We start from the raw sequence: 21578 nt of genomic DNA, 5'->3' as shown, positions 1-21578 counted from the left end.
CCAACTTGAAGTACAAGTGCATCCAGTGAACAAGAGAGACGGGTTGGTAGACAGGCAGCAGTCCATACCATAGTGGCTGACATTGGATCTAGTAGTAGGAAGAGTGTGACATTCTAGGCACTCGTGTAATTTTCCATAACGTAATGTTCTGTCACCCCATTTTTAGACACACAAGGCGGACAGGCCACCAGTGAAAGGGATATTGCACCTAACCAGGCAGACAAACCACAACGTCTGAGACTTTCCAAAGGCAGATGGGGAATTGCTGAGTCTCTCAAAGGTTAGACCAGACGTGTGCATTAGATGTTTTCAAACACTGCTATGAATCAAATAAAATTGGGCTTGAAATAACCGCCATTTCTCACAAGTTTGGCACTAACTGCATCTGTGAATAAATTGTATTACTCCATAAAAACATAGTACACGACAAGTTTCAATCCAGAACTCCTGAGTCTGGGGGCTAAAGCTTTCCTCTTCGTTAATAGTTGTGCCAGTGTCATAGGTGTGCAAGTGTTATCGCTCTACATAGTATCAGGTTTACGTGGCAGTAGCTCTTCTGATGGGCTTCCCAGGAACCACTTGCAAGGCGAGCTGGTGACATCAGAAGGAAAGGCTAATCCTCTCCTCACCATCCTCAGCAAAGGGAGGCACCAGTAGCTCCTCTCCAAATATTTGGAGTTTCTCAATAGTCATTGAAATATTCCTACTGGACTCCATGCTTAAAAAACATGAGCTGGGCCTTGATCACAGACCATGCCTGACACTCAAAGATGACCAGACAAGCTCCAACTGGGGGCGCTAATCCAGACATTCCAACCTCAGCACCCCTGAGCCTAGCGGATCAGTCAGGAAAACACAACAAGAGGCTGAGCCATTAGGCAAGGAAAACAAGGTCAAGATGAGGAACAGGACTAGAACCGGAAAACTGTCAGGTTGACTTCTTCCAGCTCAAGAGACAAGTTTACCCTCAAGTGCTTTGAAGATTTTCAGCAAAACAAGGAGGTCTACACTGATGTTTTGACTCGCCAAGGTCTAGTGAAAGAAGTCATAGATAAGATACAAACCTGATGACAATGCACTGAATATTTTTTTTTCAGACAGTCCTAAAACAGGAAGTACAGGAACACAATTACATAGTGAGGATTAAGCTTGAATGAAGGAAAGCATCACCTGTGTTTCAAGAGGGACGAGCCCAGAGAGGCTCATCAGTAGGGGTACACCGATCTCCATTTTTTTTGGCCGATTTCCCCATTTCCCCAACATGCCAATGCCTATTTTTTAAGTTGAATAACCAAAACTGAAACAAAATAAAACAAAAAAACGCCATAACAATTATATAGGATTAGGTTGGTTGGAGAGCTAATTCATATTGAATTTACACCTCCCCATGTGGCCTAAAACAACCCTCTTGATCAGAGGTTGAACCGCAACATGCATCTGCTCAGAGTCCAGACGGCAACCACATCACTGTTTTGCTTGTTGCGCTATTGTGATCACATGATGTTGCTGACTTTTTAAGGATCCGCAGGAAGCCTGATTTACATTTCTTACCAAGCATGATATGCAAAAGCAAAAAAAGTAAATGACATTTTCCATTAATTACACAAATCTATAACCTGACAGACCGTTCCTCTTTTCATTGACTACATATCCAGGGAATGAGTATCAGTAACAACAGAACACGGCTGCTTGTCCAAAACAATGCCCCATTAGTGGTTAGCACCGGTAAGCATTTGTTTGTTAGCCTAGTGCAGCTCTAATTTGGAGCAGTTTTTCTGAGGTCAAATGTCTTGTTTTTATGCTGCTTCTCAGTTTCAGTTTCAGAAGACTGACGAACGCTGCACCCGACTCCAAAACGGCAGCGGATCCAGTCGTTTCTGTCTCTGCAAAAACGACACCTGAGAAAGGCTGCTCATGTAGCTTGGTGAACTGAATGGTTATTTCTTGGGCAAATAGCTTAGCGTTCTGAATGTCACTATCGGACAAGCGGGTGTTGGTAATAGGTAGCTGCGCAAACAGCCAGCTGCTGAGGAACCAGGGGTCTCACTTTCATGAGCCCGGAAAACTCAACAGGAGCTTTAAATGACATATTTAATTTTAACGCGCTTCGCTGCACACCAATTTCCCGTGCATGTGCTGCAGGATGCAAACTTTAAAGGACAGATAGAAAGAATCTTCACCTCAGACTGCTTCATTACTGTGATGACTGATTTCAGAATTAGCGATTTCATTCGTGTTTAATAACCATATAGGTAAACAAACAAAAACCTAGTCAAATGACATGAAACCATGTGATCAGCACAAAGATATTCGTTATCGAAAAGTCCAACATGCAGCAGAACCAGGTGAATTTACTAATTTAGTAAACTAATTTATTAAAATTAACTAAAGAAAAAAAGAAAAAAAATACCATTGATGCAAACTGTTGAGAAAATTGGAAGAACTGTACGTCATTAATACAATTCTGAATAAATAAATATGATAAAGCAATGTCTAAATACCCTAAAATATTTTCTTTTTCGTAAATAAACTCTAAAGAAGATAAGTAAACTGTAATTGAAAGTATCACCATAAAGTGTTGTAATAAATTTCTAAAATTGCTTCAACAGGTGAATAGTTTTTAACTGTTGCCTTATCATTTTTTTCTTTTCAAAAATTCTTCATAGTTGGTAACTATCACAAATTTGCAGCTGTCAAGTCTATTCAATGACACACTACTGCCACCATACGTGGCATGTGTATTAAAACCGAGCATGTCATGACCCTTGAGGCCCAACCATGGGCCTCGGCCCAATGGTTAAGAATCACTGTCCAATACCATATTCTGATGTTGCATTGTGATATTTACATGTACCATCTTTCCAAAAGAAATGTATTCTCGACAGCCATACCTCACGCAGAAAGCTCTGGTTGGGCATCAGTGGTTAAACTCTTATTTTGTTTAGGAGAGTTGGGGATATTAAATCTACTCCTGATCCACTATGGGTTTCCAGACAACAACACACTCCCTGCTGCAGAAGCTGCTCAGAGAATATGCTGAGAAACAAAAGAAAAGATCAGTGCATTGCAGGGGCATCTGAATAATCCACAGGGTCTACAAGCTGCTTAAACAGGAAACTGACGCTGGGCTCAATCAGAGTGAGGTCGAGCCTAGCTATAGTGCTAACTCAATTAGCTCATTAGCCACGGATGACTGTGTTTTTAGCCCAGCTGCTCACACGAGTGAGAAATATGCATAAGACGCCTTATCGTGTCATGGGAAAATTATTTAGTGTAAATGCATCGATTACAACATCGCAATTTTTTACCTAACTTCAATCCAAAAATGACAACCACAAAAGCATCATATTGCAATATCATTTTAAGTCCATTGCATCTGAAAGTATCCAAGAATTTTCATACGCGCCTTTTTACCACATTGCAGCACTGACCGCCATCTTAATGTAGTGCCCTGTTATTGTATTCTTTTAGCGTACTTGTGGTGTTTCTAAAGGTGACAGATGACATACATGACCAAACAACACTGAGTTTTGGTAAAAGAATGACAAAATGAACAGGATATGGAATAAAATTAAATGAGAAGTCCTGATAATAATAGTGCTGAGTAATGTGCCACACAATCCACCAGCCACCAGGTTCTTTCAGCACAACTCCTTACACTGAACACGATCGGCCAGTCAGCCGTGTGGCTCCATCCAAGTGGAACTGCAGCATGTGTGTGTGGTCGGCCATGTCAGACGTGGCTCGTTTTGATGGCATACGTGTGCTGTGCAACTCAGTGGCGCGTCCACTCGTCCCCCCGCCCCTTGTCTGTGTTGTGTCAAAGAGGCCTGTGGCCTATTTTTCTCCACCACTGATGCAAGATGGCCACTCCTCCTGCACTTAATACACACTGAAGCGCTGTGGACCAGCTCTGAGGCGCATCATCATACTGAAAGGGGAATAAAAGTTATTTTTCTTTGATTTTTGTTTCTTTGATTTATTTGCTTTAAGAGTTGCAATGTTTTCTACACACTGTTGTTCAGTCTTATTGTTATTTAGTAGGTTCGTGTAACTAATCTAAAAAACAAAGTGACTTCTGTGTGTGATTCGGTTGAGGATAAAAAAAAAAAATCGGCAATCTGTATCGAACAAAAAAAATGTGTGGCCCTAGGTGAGACTACCATATTATGTTAATTTTTTAGACTTTTAAATTGACATTAGATCCCAGTGAGCACTACAGTGAGTTTCCTTAAAGGTCGACTGTGTAACAATTTCAAAATCTGTTTCCCGTTCACAAAAATATCTTTTCATGAATAGATTAGATTAGATTATTTACCCTCAGCCCTATCCATTACTAGTATTCCTATCGTCTTGATATCTTATATTTGTATCTGCATGAACTGGGGTAGACGCTCCATAATCATGCACCATCTTAAAATACTTTGAGCAGTGGGGGGCATGAAACTGCTCCGGCTTTTGCGTTTTTCGCAGTGACATGATAAGGTCAGATGTTGCTAATGCTTATTGCCATGACACCAGACCAAGGAAGTCTGAGAAGGTAACACAGAGGACCAAATTCCAGCATGGAACTGTCATAGGATGCCATCTGCGCAACAAATCCAATCCAAGTACAGTACGCAGAGAGCTTCATGGAATGGGTTTCCATGGCCGAGTAGCTGCATCCAAGCCATACATCACTAAGTGCAAAATGCAAAGCGCCACCACTGGATTATAGAGTAGTGGAGATGTGTTCTCTGAAGTGATGAATTTCCGCTTTTCCATCTGGCAATCTGATGGACCAGTCTGTGTTTGGAGGTTCCCAGGAGACCAGTACATTTCAGACTGCATTGTGCCAAGTGTGAAATTTGGTGGAGGAGGAATCATGCTGTGGGGTTGTTTTTCTGGAGTTGAGCTTGGCCCCCAAGGCACTTTGAATGCTTCAAGATACCAAAAGATTTTGGACAATTCCATGCTAAATTTTGGCAACAGTTTGGAGCAGGCCCCTTCCTCTTCCAACATGCACAACGTAAGGTCCATAAAGACATGGATGACAGAGTCTGGTGTGGATGAACTTGACTGGCCTGCACAGTCACAGAGTCCTGACCTTAACCCATTAAGATATAGCTGTAATAGCTGCAAAAGGTGGACCGATCATATTGAACCCCATGGGTTAGGAATGGGATGACCCTTAAGTTCATATGTGAGACAAGGCAGGTGAGCAATTGGTAATATTGTGTATCTTAGCCTAGGTGTAACTATGGATCAACAGAAAGGCACAACTACAATAAAAAAATGGCAAAACGGAGTTCCAAGCAACAAGTCAAGGAGAGTAAATACACCCCTCATTCACAGAGGCAGGGGCGGGCCAAATCCAAACCACTGGAACTCTCCACACTGGCATTTTTATCACCTCTTCAAAAGCCAATGAGAGTAATGAGGGGGTTTTTGAGATGGGGGGTGGTTCTGGTAAATATAGGCCTCGGGGATGGCAAGGAGTGAGGTCTGAAGAACGTTTCAAATTCTTAGTGGCCTGCAATAAAATAGAGCAACTCCTTTTTCAGCTCGAGGAAGGGTGAGGCACAGTTAATTAAGACTGGGATGTTTTAACCGCCAGTGAAGACACACAGCTGCAAAAAGAAAAGGGGTAAAGCTGGCGGGGACGCAAAGCGAGGCCTGGATAACACAGGACCACTGTTGTTGGTCTCCAGTTGCTCTTTTAAACCCCCTTTAAGATTCTGCCCGTTGCCACGAGTGACAGCAAGGCGATACTATGTCTCAAGCAATCTGAGAAACCTATTTTAATAAACAAATTCACGAATTGCTATCAATGACCCTTGTCAATGACCCTTAATGTTATGCAGCAGATATATATAATTATTGCATCAGTTGTTTTTTTTATTTATTATTTTAGAAATACCTAAACCCTAGAAATACCCTATATTGCTTTCTGTGATACAGCCTCTATCCCAAAGAATGTTTGCTCAACTTGCACTACAAAATGTTTGTATTATATTGTTATTAGGAATGCTCCGATCGATCGGTCACCGATCGCGATCGGCCTACTTCAGCGTGATCGGTTAATGCAGATCACTACCTACATTGCCGATCATAACAACTCACGTGTGACAGTCGGCGCTCTGATGCAGCCCGCTGGTTGTGATGCATCCGCTCCTCCCTACTCGCTGCTCACTAGGCGGCAGTCGTGAAGCAGCAGTCTGCCGTGAAGATTCTTTCAATCTGTCATTTAAAGTTTGCATCCTGCAGCACATGCACGGGAAAATGTGCACAGAAGCACGTTAAAATTATGCCATATAAGGCTCGAGCAACACCTTAGCAACACCAGCCGGTCCGAGCCTAACATTCGGAAGGCTAAGCTAATTGGCCAAGAAATAATCAGTAATTTCAACAAGTTGGATGAGCAGCATTTTTCAAGTGCCGTTGATGCGGAGATGGAAACGATGGAGCGATGGATCCATCGCTGTATTGTTGTCATGTGCAGTGTTCGTCAGACACCTGAATCTGAAACTTTTAAAAACGTCCGGCGTGGAAACTTTCATCAATGCAGTGCTCTCTGTCTCGGAGTCCTGCTACTAGTGGCCAGTATACAGGTAGGTATATTGTAATGTAATAAAGCAGGACACAACTATGCATTTAGTTGACGCATGTTTGTTATCAAAGTTGACACGCCCACTTGTTCTCACTCATCATCCCAAAGAGTTAAACGCCAAAAAAGGATGGACAGAGCACTGTGACTGTCACTGTGATGTTATGAACAATGTTCAACAGAGTGCAAGCTCAACTATCACTGTGGCTTCACTTTCATAGTTTGCGATATTACACGCCACTTAGAGGACTGGCATGTGTCCTACGTTGATTTCAACTTACCCTGGAGATGTTCACATGCATCATGTTATCTTTTTATTTTGCTATTGCACATTTCTAGACTTGACTAATGGATCTTGTGCTTACATCAACGTTTATAGAAATTTTTAGTTAAATCCATTAATAACCTCTTAAGTTATGTTGCTAATAGTGAGATAAGCATCAGCAAAAGCATAGTCTCCTGAGTGGAGATCAAAATAAAAATCCAAAAGAATTTCTCAAAAGAACTAGACAAACATGGGAGTTGTACAGGTTTTATTGTACGGTAATACTGTGACAATGGTCTACAACAGGCTTTTAGCTAGAGGGGTGTTTCTCTCTCTGCCTCTGTAATGCCTCAATCATAGTCTCATCATATTTCCATGAAAAGGAAGGTTCTGCGTAGTATTTTCGCTGCGTCTCAACCATGCACGGGAACCGGAACCTTGGCCACCGCAGACGCCATATTTGTTTACTGGCCAAATCTCGCGGTGTTTCAAATCTCACGATTCACGATTGGAAGGAAGAGTGACGCTATCAGTCGGCTGTTTGACGCTGATTACAGGAGGAAAAGCAAGGTACGTTCAAAACTTGAAATAATTGTTTACGAAACGAACTGAAAGTCTTTTAATTGGACGAGCCACATGACGACAGCACTGCATGGAGTTCATGCAGCATCTGTCGAACAACGTATGAACAACTTGTACATATTTTATTGAGAAATATTTACAGTTATTGCTGTCCTTTTTCATGTAAAGGCTATAAAACATTTTCCAAACCAAATCTTTGTGTGAAAAATGAAAAAGACAAGACAGACGGCTTCTTCCTGAAGGAAAAACAGGTCGGAATTGTTTTCTGATGGAATGTTTAAATGTGTGAAAGTTCAGAAAACCATCACAGATTCAACTCTGTGCCTGTCTTGCATCACTATACGTAAGAAGATGAACAAAACTGTGGTCAAGATAGCATCTAGTAAGGGCAATAATTATTATTTTTAATCAATCAGAGTCAGAAGTAGAGAGTCCCATCCCTTCATCAGATCATGAGAGCGAGGAAGAGGCTCCATCACCACGAAAGAAGAAGAAGAAGTGGATTTGCTGATTTTGACTTTGCTGCTGCTCGAGAAATATACCTCCAGACCCTCAGGTGTTTTCTACATTGTGAATTTGTTATTGTGCCAACATTTATGATATCTGATGCAATATGTTTGGTTTTATAAACTTATGTTACTTTTGTAGAAATATATGTTTACAGCATTTTTTTTTTTACACAGCAAGTTATGTTAATGGACAACATTTGTCCTGGTGTGTCGTGGAGGGGGAATGGGCTGGGGGTGGAGTTATGGGTTGGGGCTATGGACGCCCTCTTAGCTAAAAGCCTGGTCTACACTACCTTTTCCCACTGACAACAAGGCACACTTGAATGTATGTCAGAATATATCATCGTATCTGCTCAACATATAACATTAAACTCAGCAAATCCAGTGAGCTGCCAGTTTTTTTTTTGTTAATTCACAATTTTATTAATCTCAGCACAGTGATGATTCTTGTTAGAGTTGTGCCACAATGTTCCTTGTGACAACCATGACACAAACAAAGACTCTAGTAGTAATTATGTCGAGAAAGCGCACATATATACGCCCTGTTCCTCCCATTCAAATTGCCTAAACAGCTAATATACCTTGTGTCAACAAGTTTGACCTGCATTTGTCCTAGTTGACGTGGTAGGAATCACAAACCAGTTCACAGCAGCTGCAGTGAAACCTCCAGCCATGCCAAAACACTGTGCAAACATATATAGTTAATGTGTCTTCGTAAGTTTCTCATTTAGGGTTCCTCAGTGTAGCCTGAAGAAAGCTCTGGGATTATGAGTATTTTCAGTGGAAGCTTTAAGTCAACAGAAAGCGAACAAACAGCCTACTGACTGTGCTTGTGACAGCTGCAACACTGTAAGCGATCATTACATTTCGAAGGCATAGTTTCAATCTGCACTCTCCTCTTCACTGAGACATAGTGAGGGCTACACAGCACATCTTGAAGTAAGACACAAGAATGTGAGCTTTTAATCGGTTGCACATCCTCATGGTTGGATACCGAATTCCAAATAGTTACATATCCTTGTTAGAAACGGATCGTTTCATATTCAGTTGTCCTACATGCGCCGAAGCTTAATCTGGTACAAGAAGTTATGATGCACCACTGCGAGCAAGCAGCAGCAATAACTCCTCCTCCAGCTCAACACACTGACCCACAATTCCGCTCTGCTGCTGAACACTAAAAATAGACCGATTTAACCTACAGTGAGGGAGGGAGAAGAAGGCGGGGAGAAGAAGGGCAGAAAGATGACGGCTAAAGCAGCAGTGAATTCTTGAAGCCGTTTTACAGCAATACGTCAGTGAGACTTGTCATTCCACTGCCCTCCAGACAGTGGTGAGGAGACTTCTGATGCAGGTTCAGGTCACTGCAACCACAGAAGTAATAAGGGGACAGCAGGTAACAAGATAAGCAGACGTCCTACTAAAAAAAAAAAAAAAAAAAAAGGTAGGCAATAAAACCAAAATGGGTCAGAATGACACAAAAAAGTAAGATAGCATATCTGTAAACTTAATGGGTAACAGATGTGAGGCTTTTGAGGAAAACAAGTTAGGTTTTGTAAGCAAATTAAGCATTTGCAATGCTCTTTGTTATACTGCACATGCTAACCATTGCCAAAACTGATCTTGTCTGTTCAAGCTCTTGATGCTGTTAATGATGAACAATAGTTTTACCAGTAGTTTTTTTTGTAAAGAAACTATGCATATGAGCTCTGTAGCTTCTCAGCTTGACACCATGGTATGCTACTTGCTAGCTGTCACCAGCTGGACTTGAATAACAATGTGATCAAGGATGCAAGGAAAATATACTCACATTCTAGTTCTGGAGTTGCTTCCCACTCCCTACCAAAATGAAGATAGAACCAGATAGAAAAACAAAGAAGCAGAAAGGGGAGTTTTTGACATTAATTTAATTGGTGACAATAAAAATGCTATTTTTTAATCATGAGAAGTAACTCTTTTTCCAATGTGCAGCTGTCCTCATGCGGTCTGTCTCTTCTGATATCCGGCCGGATGCACAGCTTCATTTCAGCTAACAACACAATTTTGTAATTATGATGTTTCTTTGGGTATTATTCACAACAACAATGTCCACTTCCATAATGCGTTGTGCGTTTCCCACTTGTTTAAATGTTTCCTCTTCATTTTAATGTGTTCGAACACGTGAGATTCCATCTTTAAAAGAGGCCATTATTGTGTTTTTGTGAAGTAACTTCTTTTTTGGCTGGAGGGCAAAGATGGCCAAGGTAGGGACCAGTTTTTTACAGCACTGCACAACACCTTTCTGCAAAAAATCATATATTGACTGTCACCATTTGGTTTGTTCTCACTGACTAGAATTATGTTTGAGATCAAAAATGTAGACAAGACCCGGGTTTCCAGTGAAAAGTAAGAAGTGGGTTGAAAAGATATGAGGCCTGACTGTGGTGACTTTTGTTTGTGAGCTGTGATCATACATATCTAAACTAACTGGAAGAGGAAGAGACGGATTGTCATCAATTCAGTTAATGTCAAAACTTTCCACTCTGGTTCAATGTCTTGATTGGCTGAGATTAAACATTGGTTCCATGCTTAGTTTTGCTATCGATGTGAGGGGAAACTCAAAAATTGAATGCATTCCCCGACTTGATCAATGCTTCTGTCCTCTGTTAGTATTTGCTCTGTCACTCACAGGAGAATTGAATTCAGATATGAGATGCAGAAGCCAGAGAGAGCAAAAACAGCTAAGTCCTTCGTTCTGCTCTGGTTGGTAATCCTCTCTGCCTGCCGCTTCATCTGACAACACAAACCCTCAGGATTACAACGGAGCAGGAGAGACAGATTTTGCTTGACGAGAAAAAGAACTCTTGTGTATGGGGGTCTGTAGTCAGGTAGGCCTGATCGTCCTTGGTTAATGCTTAACCTGAGGAGTCGCACCTCTGACTTCACTGTGCACTCTCTTGAACCACATGGTCTGACAGACGGCTGGTTGACCTGACCAGCGGTGAAACGGCATCAAAAAAGGTACCCCCCAAAGTGTCAGTCTCAGACAGACAAACATTCAGACTTAAGAGTCACTCACGACCACATCGCAGTTTAACCAGATGTCTGGAAACAATAATGCACTTAAGAAACTCATTCATTATCAATGAATAACACAATTTGCCCAGCACAGACACAGATACCAAATCACTGGTCAAATTTAAAAAACAGAGTTTTCCAAATATTGAGGTCAAAGTCAATTCCAAAGGGTAGCGAGCGAAGAAGTCTGTATGGAGAACTCAGAGGATAATGTCTTTTATTTCTTCAGGTTCCACTCGCTTTGAAAAATAGCATTTATCAATACACACAGTCAGTCACAAATACACTTAGTGAGTAGGTAGAACATACTGTCACTCATCACAGGCTCGGTTGTAGCCTGAAGATATTACAGGTCTGTTGCCATAAAAGAAAAACTGGAAGGAGTTTAAAAAAAAAACAGAAATTATTATTATTTTATATTATTCAGGCAGTAATTTCCACAAATTGTCATCTCCATGTTTCCATCATTGTGAGTCACACAGTGGCTGGGTCATCTATTTGTCCTATTGCGTTTATGCAAATAGGACATATGCGTTTATTTATTGTGATACAAGCTTATAAATAGGACATTTTCAAATGAGAGCTATTAATAAGAATGTTGCAGCCCGATGGAAGTGCAGTACTCTGCGGTATCCACAGACATGTCCAGGCAAATCTTTGTGTTGGCAGCCTTTCTGACATACTAACATGTTAGTTAATGAACAGGTGTTTTCAGGTGCCAAAACCTGTTTACTTCACTGACAAACAAACAGACCTCATCCAGGACAGTGTGCACACAACAATAATAGAAGACTTCTGATTCAAATTTCAATAGCAGGTATAAAAATTACATCAATTACACAATCATGGTGGAGCTTGCATTCTGGAAACGTGAGGCACATGAGGCTCACATTTATGCACCCTTTTCTGTAGTACACTTGTTTTTGCATGGTATTGGTATAAGAATTAGATTTGATTAGATGCCTTTATTTGTCTCACAGTGGGGGAATTCAAACAGTGTACTTTCTTTTTAAAGAAACTGATCTCTATAATGTATTAAAATAAGTCTATCTCTAAAATACTGAAGCACCTGTGAAGTAGGAATGGGTGATATGGACAAAAAAAATTCTCATTGCCGGGATTTTTTTTGGCAGTATCTCGTGTACGATATTCGCCAGTGAGCAAACCGTGTTGGACACCCTGGGAATGGAACAGAAAAATAGTTTACAAGGCAAGGAATATAACTGTCTTCAATTATGTTCATGGGCCCTTTTAACACTTAACAAATATCCACCACATTAGCTGCACTTCTAAATGAATGTGCTGCATACAGTGCATGAGAATGAACAAAGAGAACAAAGCTTGTGCAGTCACACTCCTAGCCTAGCCTAACTTTCTTCATCAGTACAAAATGGTTACTTTCTCACCGTTAACATCTGAACACACCCACTACAGTAGGTGTAAATTATTCGTATTTGCAAACTGTCAAATATCTAAGACTCTCTCTTTGAAATAACTTTTGTTTGCAGACAGTAGCAAAAAGTAGATAAAAGTCCCCAAGTGCACTTTTTATGTGTTTTCAACCATGTCTGTCCTGGGACTTTTCTCTGTCTGCCTGGCTACAGAAGGAAGTGCTCTGAAAGACTCTGAACCAATAAAACACTTGGTTTCTAGTCAGCTGGTTAAGGATCAGTGCTTCCAGCCAATCATTTGGCGTAATTTGTGGTCATGTGACCAGCTGACGTTTTTTTTTTGAGCAGATGAAAACAAAAGCAACTGACTGTTGTCACAGCCAGCTGCCTAGAGCTGTGCTGTGTGATGGTCAGGCTGGAATATCCCAATGCAGACAATGTGGACCAGTAACTGTATGGTTTCTACAGTTGACAGTTACAAAATATTTTCAAAGGTCAATTTCCAATATTATTAAAAAGCTTGTAAATGGACAAGCAAAATTACAAAATATAAATAATAAAATTAACATGAGCAGATTAAAACAAACCACAATTTCAATTCCATAATTTAAACTGTGATTAAAATAATTAACAAGTCAAGATGTATTAAGGGTAGAAATGTTATTTGAGGTACAACTGATAAGAAAGATGTCAGCATATGAATGCAAATAGTAGCTTTTAAAAATCTGCTGTGTATTGTAATTCTGATCATCTGATTGTGGTGACATCATCATGCACATATCGGTGCCAACATGATATAAAAAGAGTCTTGGGGATACATGACATCACAGAATATCAGCCTGACCTACTTCCAAACGAAGTTACTGTGATTTTGAAGAATAAATAGAGAAAACTCAAGCGCTTCTAGAAAAACAGGCAAGTTTCCCAAAGAAACGTAAGTTGCTCAAAGACAAACTTCACCTTGACATCACCAATCTGGTCTTTGGGACCCCTTAGCACATTGCGGCCACCGCCAGTAGTAGCTATGTTTCCTCTGCCCAGATGGCCATCTATACAGTAACTCCCCCACACCTGTTACCCCAACATTGTCAACCATGTCCACAAAAGCTCAGACAGGCCAATAACGGAGATTAAGAAGCCAGACGAGACACAGGAAGAGGTGGGGGGGCAAGTAATAAGCCACCAAGAGGGACACATATCAGAAGATACTCTGGTGCTTATCAGGTGGGGTAGTTAAAACACAGACAGCACAAATGGCACTGTGAAAAATGCCCACGGAGGGATTACTTCGAGGCTAGAAAACAGCTGACATAGCAATGATGAGTACTACTGTAGTGTACAAGGCAATGGAAAGAGAGTAATCACAAAAAACAAACCAAATAAATAAAAAACCTGTAAATCCCTGACCTGACCATTGTAAGTGGTCCACTAGAGCATCAAAGCCATATATATATATATATATATATATATATATATATATATATATATATATATATATATATATATATATATATATATATATATACACTAGCTTGCACCTCAGGGCACATGATGTCCAAGTAGCAGCCATTTTGCCGTCAAACAGGGAGCCATTGAGTGCTTTTATCGAACAGAAGCAGGTCACTGATAACAGAAAGAAGGAGCCTTTTCACAAAATGCGAACTTGTGCTGTGGAGAATCAATAAGGTCGGAGACCAGGGGAAAAAGAGCGACAGAGAGGGAAGGCCTTCTAGGAGCACTGGACATGCATGACTGATGCTATAACTCTTTGAGTGCACTATATGTGGACTTAAACATCATTGTAAAAATATATAAATAAAGGCAGAAGAGAGTGATGTTGAAGCGTTTGGGAGTACAAGCAGACATAACAAGAGCTGATTTAAAAGAAGCTTCACATCTACAGTTCTACAAGCCGAACACAAACATCCAGCTCAAGTCTTCCTTCCTCCCACTTGGTTAACTATAACATCAAGCAGGCTGATTGTGTAAGGAAGACTCATATGGTTGTCTGTGTTCAACAATGTCCAAGCAAAGCATCTCCAGCAGACAAAAATAATGTCTCACTAGAGGAGCCACCGCAACTTCTGCTTCATCTGGTACAGGGATTGGTGCTTTTAACAGACAGCCTTAACAATAAAAAGCATAATTAAGGTAGAAAAGAAATCACAATCGAACGATAAAATATAAAACCTATAAACCCAATAAACCCTAATGTTTTTTGTCCCCAGGAAAACACTTGACTTGGAAATATTAATTAGTAGAAAGCCTAATCTGCTCAACCCTGCTTTGTCTACTTTTTCATTTGTGAATTGACTCGAATAGTGAGTAGAACGTTGGTATAGTGTACGTTTGTGACATATATCATATCAAGTTCTATTTTAACATAACCATAATCAAACAGAAAGTAGGTAGCTAAACTTAACCTCAGTTTTCATTCCTAGCACAGTGAAACAAAGACTTGACATTCATCTCAACAATATAGATCAGGACTGTGGCGTCCTTGATGGGCATGCATCAAAAACAGAGAGTGAAGTTGCTGCAGAAGAGTGTGACTCCCCAGCAGCAACAGCAGCAGCACAGTCCCTTCATCCATCCACAGTGAGCCTCAAACAACATGACCCAGATACAGTGTGAGGCTCTGTGTCTTATTTTTAGTTCTACTGTAGCCATCTCTGAGCTGGACACTTTAAAACAGAGCTGTGAAAAGTGTTGCAACTGAGTGGCATGTACTTTGTGTCCATTTAAGCCTCCATAATTACTCAATACATATGTCTATGTCTGTTTAATGAAACACCAGAGTGTCATGTTTATTTCAACTTCAGAATAACAACACTAGCTAGTATTTCCAGATGTTAATGTTTAGGGATGCTCCGATCTGGATTTTTGCTGCCGATCAGCGATCCTGATCAGCCAGAGTGCCACTCACCACAGATCACCAATACCGATCACATGGATTGACAATGATTTTGTAATCAAAATGACGAGACCTTTTGCGTACATGATGTGCAAGAATGAACCATTAAATCATTTTAATTCAGACATGTTTTTATATACCTTTTCCATGAGGCAAAAACCAGAGAAACCTTACAGAATGCAGCCTCAATTCTGTCAAAAGGACAACTGAAAAACATTACAATTCATTGTGAGACGTCGCAGTTGAATTGAAAGTTTTCGTCTCCGGGTAAACGACACCTGAGAAAGGCTGGTCACATTTGGTCATATTTGTTTACGGGCCAAATCTCGCTACTCACATTACGTTATTCACATCTTGCAATTTGCCCACACTCGCATTTTCATTGGTCGATGCGGCATGGAAGAGTGATGCTATCAGTTGGCTGATTGATGCTGATTACAAGAGGAAAAGCCAGGTAAGTTTAAAACTTTAAACAAGTGTTTACAAAACGCACTGAAAGTCTTTTAATCCGACGAGCCACATGGCGACAGCGCTGCATGAAGCGCTTGTGAGAACGGCACTGAGGAGTTTATGCAGCATTAACCAAACAACGCATGAACAACTTATACATATTTTATATAGAAATATACAGTTGTTGCTGTCCTTTTTTCATCTAAAGGCTATAAAACATTTTCCAAACCAAATCTTTGTGTGAAAAATGAAAAAGACAAGACAGACAACACTCGGCTTCTTCCTAAAGGAAGAAACGGTCAGAATTGTTTTCTTGTTTGAATGTTTAAATGTGTGAAAGTTCAGAAAACCATCACAGATTCACAGCTGATACAACTCTGTGCTTGTCTTGCATCACTATACGTAAGAAGATGAACAAAACTGTGGTCAAGATAGCATCTAGTAAGGGCAATAATTATTATTTTTAATCAATCAGGGTCAGAAGTAGAGAGTCCCATCCCTTCATCAGATCATGAGAGCGAGGAAGAGGCTCCATCACCACGAAAGAAGAAGAAGTGGATTTGCTGATTTTGACTTTGCAGCTGCTCGAGAAATATACCTCCAGACCCTCAGGTGTTTTCTACATTGTGAAATTGTTATTGTGCCAACATTTATGATATCTGATGCAATATGTTTGGTTTGTTTGGGCGGGGCATGTGGGCGGTGCTATGGACGCCCTGTTTCAAAATCCTAGCTAAAAGCCTGCTCGGTGATGTTAATAATTATTTCTTGGGCCATTTGGTTATTATACCGAATGTCACGCTCAGACTGGCGGGTGTTGCTAAGCGGGAGCTGTCCTTAACACTGCTGTGGAACCAGTGGTCTCACTTTCATGAGCCCGGAAAACTCAAAATCAAATGCTGGCGTGTTAAATGGCGTATCTCATTTTAACATGCTAATACTGCTGCTATAAATAATAGTTAAGTTCAAAATGTAATGAACCATTGACTACTGCTGCAACTTGTCACATCACTGCTTCTGCTTCTTTTCTACAACTGTCGCTAATAATTGTTGTTCTAAAACTAAGTAGCAGGTACAACTTTTAATCCTTTAGTATCTTACCTTATAGTAAACTACTTATACTAAACTACTGTCACTACTACTGTACTACTACTACTCATACAAACACGACACGTTATGCCAAGCTGTTACTCAGGATACCAGATAAGTTCTGCTCTCATACTGCTACACCTGATGCCTCTCCACTCGTGTTATTTCATTACTAGCACCACACTATGATGATATATGGCTATGATGATATTAGTGAAGAGTCCTTTTGCCATGAACAGTTCCGAGTCGGATCCTAATGTGCGAGCACTACCACGTCTACAGCATACCACCAGTCCTGCAAGTACAGGTGCATTTGTGAGGCTGCAACAAAAACCTGATGACAAAGCATAACCCGAACACTTGACTACTATTAATGTATGTACTTAACACTATTCTTTGGGGAGACAATGCAATCAGAACCAGTTTGAGTAGTTGGCTATTGGACAATTAATCCACATGATCAAATTGGGCTGTTGGAAAGAAAAACAATGCCAACCAACAGCCAGGAACACAAAGCAGGTCAACTTCTCCATCATATATAGAGGCTGGTTCCTGTTGCTGTTTTGGAAATGTCACAGCAAACAGGCTGCAAAGGAAAGTTCCCAATAGAAATAAAACGTGTTTAACTGCTGTTTTTTGTTGTCGTTGGTGGCCGTGCTTCACTTCCTATTCTGTGAAAGGTCACCACAGACACGGCTAGCATTCCAGTTTGAATAGCCGGAAGGCTGGCGAGCTAGCTTTGCATGAGACCATTCCCACTGATAGCTTTGTAGTTCTGCAGCCTTCATCAACCTCTGTTTAAAAATAACCGAATGCAGAGCCAAAATTTATAGGAGAACATGAAATGAAGAGTTTCTTGATAGGGACAATGTGTTAAATAACATAAATATGATCATTTCTTGATCATATTTGCCATCTAGCACTGCCCCAGGGGTAGCCAGGGTCAGGAAACACTCAAGACATTATCTCACTTTAAAACAAAAAGCAAAGACATGCCAACAAGACACGCCATGACCAGAGTGAAAATACACACACACACACACACACACATTTATATGACAAAACCACTCAACAAGAGACCTGGATGAAAACAGACTGGGAGGAGGAACTCTCTGGACACATGCTGCGCAGAGACACATGGCCACTGTGGACGGACAGCGACAGTGCATCGGCCCACTAATGACATGCTGTTGGTGGGGAACCACACCCTGTTTCACTCGATAAGAGATGGAAAAACATGCCTCTCTTCCTGTTCCAGTCAGAATGAAGAGCAGGGCAGGAAGCTGTACTTGCCTGAGTGATTCTCATCAGTTAGACTCGTCATACATCATCCATGCAGTCATGATCACAACTATAAAGTAGAATTTTTGAGAATAACTATGACTTCGATCGTATGCAGAATAAGTATTGAAAATGTATTAATTTAATGAGCAATAACATTGTTTCGGACTATGCAAACATGATAACGTTTAGCATAAAATTATTCACTCAAGCCTTTGTGCAGTATGAAACGACATTCAGAGAGAAAATGGAATAAAGAAGCCAAATGAACATTTTCTGTTGGGGTAGGGGCATAGGAAGGGTCAGTCGTTTTCTTGTGGTTTTCCACCTTACTAAACACAGTCCAGTCAGGGGTCTCATCTGTCCTTTTGGTCCATTTGTAATGAAGTGTGACTAGTGTGTAATAACCGCTCAACCTCATCAGACACTTGGTTTCCACGTTCCGGTTGTCATACTAATGCTAATCTTCTTGATTGAGCCTGCACATACAACATTGTTTGTTGCCAGAACATTAAAACGTCACTCAAAGACTTAAAAATTAATTTTTATTGACGAGATGCAATTTAATTTGATATTTAATCTCCAAGCTTTTAAGCTTGAGTCATAAACAGAACACACCTGATGATCGTTGTTACTTTGACAGGGCGGTAAATGAGTGAATCCGTGAATCCAGTCAACTTGTCATTTGACACTATTTCGTAGATTTGAGGATCACAACTGAAAACTCATGCAAAGTAGCCTTATTCTGCAGAGTCTGAACTTAGGCAGCTGAGAAGTCATACTGTATCATTCACCCATTAGTTGTGGTTCATGAGCAGACTGCTCCAGGTCTTTCATTATCATGACCAGCATCCAACGTTTGCTTTAAAAGGAACATGAAGAAAAATAAGCACAACTTAATATTCATTTGAACAGTGACAAAATGGTCTGAAATAGAAAAATCTGCCAAATCCCAATTCAGTTAGAGTAACGTTTTGTTGCAATTTCCAGAGTCTACCTGTTCAAGCTTCTGGTCATGTTTATTTTTACTAAAGGCTCTCCATCATATTGTGCAAGAACAATAACTGTGTAAAATACAGGACGAAGTTGCCTTTTATTTGGAAATGTAATGTAAGAAGAACAGCAATTTATTATGTCAAAATAAACAAGCAAAGTTGAATACAACTGCATACTTCATGCGACAAAATGCAACACTGTACGTCAAGCATTCACTTCAACAGTAGTTGAAGCACAGTTGACACAAAGAGGTTGGCGAGCACTGGGTGAAAACTGCACTGTTGCCATAGTATTCCTAGAATTAATCATCCAGGTTGGGTCCAATGTGGGCATCAGTGCAGTTATAAAACAAGACTACATGTGCTAGCATACTGGGTGTCCACATGTAGTTGCATGACAGTCCATGCAGAGTTATCCACCGATGGCTGGCACAACACTTGATACTGCAGCCGCATGCCTTTCAATCTATGCTCCAGACGCCTTTGGAGAAACCTTACACTGAACAAGTGAAGTGACACGCAGCTTTTCACAACTCCTAACACCCCGGAAGCAGGCTTTTAGCTAGGAGGGCGTCTGTGCGTCTACAGAAAATGAAAAAATGGACGCCCTATTCTCAACTAGCTTGGCCGCCAGATGCCGCCATATACCAGCGTAATCTTGCGGCCAAGTTACGGTCGAGAATCGGCCGTCCATTTTTTCATTTTTTGTAGACGCACAGACACCCTCCTAGCTAAAAGCCTGCCCTGAAGTCATTACATATTGCTGCCGCCCACATTCTTCATAAAATCCTTCAATGCTTTGTCCTGACGTCTGTTTGAGAAAGAAATACATCACAAAAAGAAGCTTCCAGAGACAGACGTAATCATTTTGGCCAAAAGTGTATAGCAGCAACAGAAAATAAAGAGCATGTAGCATTACATGTTAAAAATGTACTTCCTGGTTGTACCAAAGCATAATCTGGAAATCACTGTACTCTCAAACATCAGTAACATGCGATAGATGAGGAGCAAAAAATGAATAGTGATTGGAACATTTCTGAACAACACAATCATTTCCACATCCCTCGGGAGAGTGTTTAACTGATAAAGTAGGAGACATCCATCCGTGAAGTCGGTGTAATTACTGCTGTGGTTTGAAGCTGTGTCGAACAGAAACACTGTGCCTTAAAAAGTGGGCCGAACTATTTCCTCCAGGAGGTGGGGGGATTCCAAACCCACAAATAATGCGGTTGTACCCTGAAGTTCTGACATTTCCTGACATCTTCATATATCTGTTCTGACTAACATCATTACTGGAGCAACTACTGGTTTCTATCCATGGTCACAGATACACTAGATTCAACAACCACTCACGATACTACTTTATTACTACTACTACTTTACTTTCCTACTTCACTATGACTCTTTGATTAAAAATGCAGCCAGAGGTTTCCGATCTAACATTCACCTCAAAGACACTCCAGCTAAGCACTCTCTCTGGCAAACGATAAGCCTCAAGTGCACACATGGACACATCATTTTTCTGTTTGCAAAGCACGAAAGGAAAAGAAAAAAGGCAAGTCATCCTCATAGGAACGCGCATGGCACATGTGCTTATGATTCACTTGATCCTGAGGAACTAAACTCAAAACGTCAAGGTTCATTTATGTTCCAGTATTTCCTTCACCACGTGTGCCCAAGCGTTCATGCAACATCACCACCACTGCCAGAAATAAACAGGGAGCAACTGAATCAATCCTGGATAGTGTTTTTGGAACAAATTTGATACAAACAAAGGATTCATGATGAGACACTTCATCATGTGCATCCGTCATCTGCCGCCTTCAGGGCATGGCCTCAAAGCTGTACTGGCTAACTTTAACTGACAGTCATGTAGTTGCCCCGGACCTTCAGCTTGCTGTGAGTGTGTAACCACACCTGGACAACACACTGCCCAGTGCTTGATTATGCACCAAACATTACTGTTGAGGCAGAAAAGTCTGGCTTGTAGATGATGTGGCATTATTCAGACTAAAATTTTGTTGCATTTTCTGGTTCAAACACGCAGTCATACAGACACTTTGACTCTCTAGTCATCTGTGGGAGTGAACGATAATACAATGTTAGGGGGAGAGACTAGAGTAGATTTAGACTATGGACAGAAGCAGTTCCAGGAAACAACGCATAAGCAAATGTAGACGGTTAAGGTCAAAAATAATACACGAAGAGTTATGAAGGGCTGCGGCTAAGTTCAACGTGTGAAGAAAAATGTGCTACAACTTCAGATCAGTTGAACAGCAGTACACAAGCTACACCTGTAAGTGCCGTTGCAACGCAAAACAATGAAAAAGAGCAAGGTTTGTGCTCTTTACAAGCACTGCTGCTTCTTTCTGTTTTATTTAGGGTCTGATTTGTGATTATGAGTGAGACGTGAGACGCTGGGAAAATACCAGTTTAGGTTTTAGCTATGTTTCTCAGCTGAT

At 40.8% G+C, this 21578-nt stretch overlaps 1 protein-coding gene across 11 annotated transcripts in view; it reads right to left on the bottom strand.

Annotated features, from left to right (window-relative positions):
- The window catches only part of LOC128766228 (mitogen-activated protein kinase kinase kinase kinase 4-like), a 68613-nt gene that overhangs the window by 45440 nt on the left and 1595 nt on the right, over window positions 1-21578 (bottom strand). The gene's annotated exons all lie outside the window — the stretch shown is intronic.

This window comes from Synchiropus splendidus, chromosome 10, assembly GCF_027744825.2.
Source record: "Synchiropus splendidus isolate RoL2022-P1 chromosome 10, RoL_Sspl_1.0, whole genome shotgun sequence".
Classification (NCBI taxonomy): Eukaryota; Metazoa; Chordata; class Actinopteri; order Syngnathiformes; family Callionymidae; genus Synchiropus; species Synchiropus splendidus.
The sequence above is the reverse complement of the archived record's forward strand: the minus strand, read 5'-3'. Positions and strand labels throughout refer to the sequence as shown.